This window comes from Herpailurus yagouaroundi, unplaced genomic scaffold, assembly GCF_014898765.1.
Source record: "Herpailurus yagouaroundi ecotype Mexico unplaced genomic scaffold, PumYag 199, whole genome shotgun sequence".
NCBI lineage: Eukaryota > Metazoa > Chordata > Mammalia > Carnivora > Felidae > Herpailurus > Herpailurus yagouaroundi.
The window spans coordinates 14,974,124-14,978,765 of NW_024412430.1; the positions used below are offsets into that span (position 1 = coordinate 14,974,124).

Sequence of the window (4,642 nt, forward strand, 5' to 3'; positions counted from 1 at the left end):
CTAGGCTTGACCATTCCAGTTTGAAATCTCTTTCTACGGTGCCCTCTGATGGAGGGGTTTTGTTGTTGTAGCTGTTTATAACGTGGGCAGGAGTCTAGGTGGGTATCTGTGCTTTGGAAAGTGGCATCTGATTGCTTTTCAAAGAGGACTCCCTTGGTCTTGAAAATATCATCCATGCAGGCCCTCTGGTGACCCAGATGAAGACAAGAGCCACCGTGTTTTTGTTTCGGACTCAGAAGTTACCTTCAGTGTTGTAAACGGACTTGAGAGAGGCAGGCATCTAGTTCAACATTATACATTCTGTGGTAGCTTCAGTTCGATTGTTCTAGGCAGAGGCGAAGTTTGCCCTACCAAATCAGGCTTCAGTCTGAACGGTGGCTAGACTCGGCTGCTCAGGCTGCCGTGCTAAAATGCCACAGGCTGGGCGGACAACGGAAATGTCTTTTCCCACAGTTCTGGAGGCTAGCAGTCCAAGATCAAGGTTCCAGCTGATGTGATGTCTGATGAGGACTCTCCGTCCGGCTCAGAGATGGCCACCTCCTTGGGGCCACGTCCTCACATGGCTTTTTCTTCAGCGTATGCACGTGGGCAGAGACAGCAAGGGAGCTCGCTTGGTATCTTTGAAAGAAGACTTTGGCTGTCTCCATTTTGACCTGAAACTTTTTAGCTGGATTCTTCTCTCCAGCGTGTCACCTGCCCCAGGGGCATCTTCCGTGCGCCATTTTGCTCGGGAATCTTTCTGGTCTGAAATTGATCTAGATACACCAGAATACGAACCTCTCAAGCGATGAGGACTGCCCTGAGCCAGCAACACCAGCCCCGACTGGCCGCACGGCAAGCATCGATTTGACCTTCGCTGCCTACCTGCGTGCACCCGACCTGCCCACCTCTGTCCCACGTGTTCCTTATACAAACTTGGAAGTATCTTCGGCATTCTGGAAAGACAGTCTTTGACAGGTGAGTCGCCTGTCTTCCAGGGGCCGGCCTCGCCTTTGGATTTTGTCAGCAGCAGGTGGCCAAATCTGGTCTGTTTGGGCCCCTCCCCCACCCGCCCACCCAGGGGTGTTCTTGCACCCCTGCTCTGCAGCTGTATCTTTTCTTACAAGGGCATTAATCCTATCAGAGGAGGGCCCCACTCTTAGGACTTCATTTAAGCTGAATGGCTTCCTTAGAGGCCCCATCTCCACATACAGCCATATTGGGCAAAGGACACAGACCTCCAGTCCAGAAAAGCCCAGATGCCCGCCTGATGGTGGCATTTAAGACTGACTAGCCCCTGGGGGGGGGGGGGGTAATGTTAACCTGTCCGGGGGCCTTGCCCGGATAAGGGAGATTATGCTCTGAGAGCGAGCGGACATAAAGCTCCTCACAAAATTGGAGGGGGTTCTTCCCACCTGTCATGGTCAGGGAGAAGCAGCCGTGTGAGGCTGCAAAGTAGAAGTGAAGCCTTTATTTTCTACAAGCCCCTCAGCACCTGAGGTCATGCTGGGTGCTGAACAAGGATTTGGGGCGTTACAACCACGGTGAAGAGCTCCGGTTCCCAGTCAGCCGAATGCAAATGCCAACCGCACCTCTTATCTGCTGTCTAGGGACTGTCCCCCGGAGGCCGGCACAACAATTCTCTATGCGCGTCACGACATGAAAGGAATTAGGAACCACTAAATGAGTTTCCTCGTCTCTAAAAGGGAGCTTGGCACTTAGCATGGCCCCCATTGGTTCACTGACTTCCTCCATCTTTTCCGTTAAGTGTCGAGTCTACCCGGACCTCAGTTTCGTCATCATTCTACGACGATGAAAAAAGGGAGTTAGACCAAATCACAGCCGGGGTTCTTTTTAACCCCGCAATGCTGCCACCATCGCGGGTATTGAAGAGAAACCATCTTTCCACCGTGTTCAGGCGAACGTGTCAGAAACGCTTTTATCACCCACCCCCAATATAGGGGGCAGCAAACGGACAGCCAGGGCCAGCGTCCCCTGTACAATCGAGAGGGTCCACCATGAGTTTATAACCTCATAAGTGATTGACCAGAGGTTAAAAAAAAAAAAATTTGAATTGTTACTAACTCTAGGACCAGCTAGGTTTCGTGACTACTCAGATCGTTCACGCATTCACTCACTGTTCTGCAGTGATATATGGGCCTTTACGAAAGGCCAAATTACCTGGGCACCTGGTGGCTCAGTCGGTCAAGCGTCCAACTCTTGATTTTTACTCAAGTCACGATCTCAAAGTCTTAAGACTGAGCCCCGTGTCGGGCTCCGCGCTGGATGTGGAACCTGCTTAAGGGTCTCCTTCTCCCTATTCCTCTGCCCCTCCCCTGCTCACGTGTGTGTGCTGTCCTTCACCCTCTCTAAAAAACAAGTCCAAATTCCTTGACCCGCTGATGCTTACGGTGGAGGAAGTAGTCAATAAACAAATAAACAATACAGAATATGGATGTACAAAGTACTATGGGATAAATGAAACAGTGTGAGGGAGATGGGGAATGCCAGCAACCCTAGATGGCTTCTCTGATGACATCTGAGTGGAGACGGAAGGTGGGTGACAGTCATAGTGTCCCAGACAGTATCAGGGGAATAGGTTCCATGACAAATCTTAATGTCCACAGGATTAGCGCTTGTAATTTAAAAGACACTAAGAAGAGGGGCGCCTGGGTGGCTCAGTTGGTTAAGCGTCCGACTCCTGATTTTGGCTCAGGTCATGATCTCACAGTTGGTGAGTTTGATCCCCATGTCAGGCTCTGTGCTGATAGGGTGGAGCCTCCTTGGGATTCTTTCCCCTCTCTCTGCCCCTCCCCCGCTTACACTTTCTCTCTCTCAAAAGTTAATAGAACTTTTTTAAAAAGACCCTAAGAATACACATACACATTTCCTACATATGAGTAAAGTTTAAATAATACTAAAACAAAACAGACGTTGAAACACCCACCACCCAGCTTGCTAAAAAATATTGGCCAGTAACTAAGAGAACCCTCACACCAGTCTTTAATGTTTACATTATTTTGCAAAAGAAGTTTTAAAGAAGAATGTTAGAGGGCAAGAGAGAAATAGTCAAGTTATATTGCTAAACGAAAGAGGCAGGTGAAAAACAGCCTTTACAGCTTCTGTTCAGGCCAGAACCCAAGATGGCCACACTCTTGTTGAGAAACAATGGCGATCATTGCTTCCGTGCCTACTTTAGTCCTTGACTCTGTATCAGAAATGCTGTTCCTTTGGAAACCACAGCCAAAAAAAAAAAAAAAATAGATGGAGTGGTTCTGGAATAAGAGCACAGGATCAAACGGTCCTTTGTCTCCCCATATCACTTTCCCCAGCTGGTCTCTTCCCATGGTGATGCCTTACTCCCACAGCAGGCAGGAGAATGGCCTTGTTTGCAGGGGTCTCTCTTTGGCTTATCAGCTCTTTTGCTGATATGAGTATCATTTGGAACTTGTGAGGTCCCTGTGTCTGGGGAAGCACTGATACACACGGCCAAGTTCACATCCATTTTCCCTCTTATGCATCACACCTGGAATGAGATCAGACACCCGATGTGGGACCCAGAGAAAGACCTAAAGGTACCCCAACTATACAAGTCTGGAACCGCTATCTTTTTTAAACATTATTTTAATGTTTATTTATTTTTGAGAGAGAGAGAGAGCAGGGGAAGGAGAGGCGGGGGTGGGGAGAGAGAGAATCTCAAGCAGTCTCTATGCTGTCAGCGCAGAGTCCAGTTTGGGGCTTGAATGCACAAACCATGAGCTCATGACCTGAGCTGGAGTCAGACACCCAACGGACTGAGCCACCCAGCCGGCCCCAGAACGGAAGTCTCGATGACCGTGTTATGCTCTGTAGGACCGGCCGCTACGTAAAGAGCTGAAGATTCTAACATCTTCTCCTTACAGATTATGGCACTGATCTGTCTCCTGCCTGTCCCTCTCATCTGCAGCTAGGGCAGAGCTCTCCTGGTCTGTGCAGACCTTTTGTGCTTGCGGATCCCCTTGAGGCTCAGCATCAGGAGAGTGCCTTCTCGAAGCCACAGTGGTGGATTAGGGCCCAGTTTTCCCCTTGCTTCTAAAGATGGTGATGGGGTTCAGACTGTGCCAAAATCAGGTACCTTGACTTACTGAGTATTTTCTGCTGAAGAAATGTGAGAAACAGCCCTCACTACTGGTGAGGAAGATAGGAAGGCAGAAGCTTGCCCAGTACACATAACATGCAAATGGCAGGCGGAGGGCCATGACTCGACATTTGGCCGCCATCTTGCCAGGCATGCTGGCAAACATTTTCTTGTTTATCCCACCACACTAACCCTGTAGATTTGACACTCGTTATATCTAAGGAAGCCACCTGTTAGAAACGGGTTTTTGTTCCTCCCATGACACATATAGTCCAGGAATCAGCTTCATGGTTCTCTACCCTTGACCTGGGTGGTTGATAGTAAACATATGTAGAGTTTTTCTCTGAAGTTTTTCTCTGAAGTTGACTATGTTGTATAGGTGGAGAACGATTCTGGAATCGTCGAGAGAGGTAAACTATGACTTTGGAAAAAACAAAGGAAGTACATATAAGGGATAAATTTGAACAAACATTTCCTGAATGATACAATAATAATTACGAATCATGGTTTTCTTTTACAAGCAAAATTATAATACACTAATACATC

General features: G+C 48.3%; 1 pseudogene; it reads left to right on the top strand.

The window, feature by feature from the left end:
• The first annotated feature begins 3,122 nt into the window (after window positions 1–3,122).
• Window positions 3,123–3,848, top strand: LOC121013546 (succinate dehydrogenase cytochrome b560 subunit, mitochondrial-like; annotated as a pseudogene).
• Window positions 3,849–4,642: the final 794 nt, after the last annotated feature.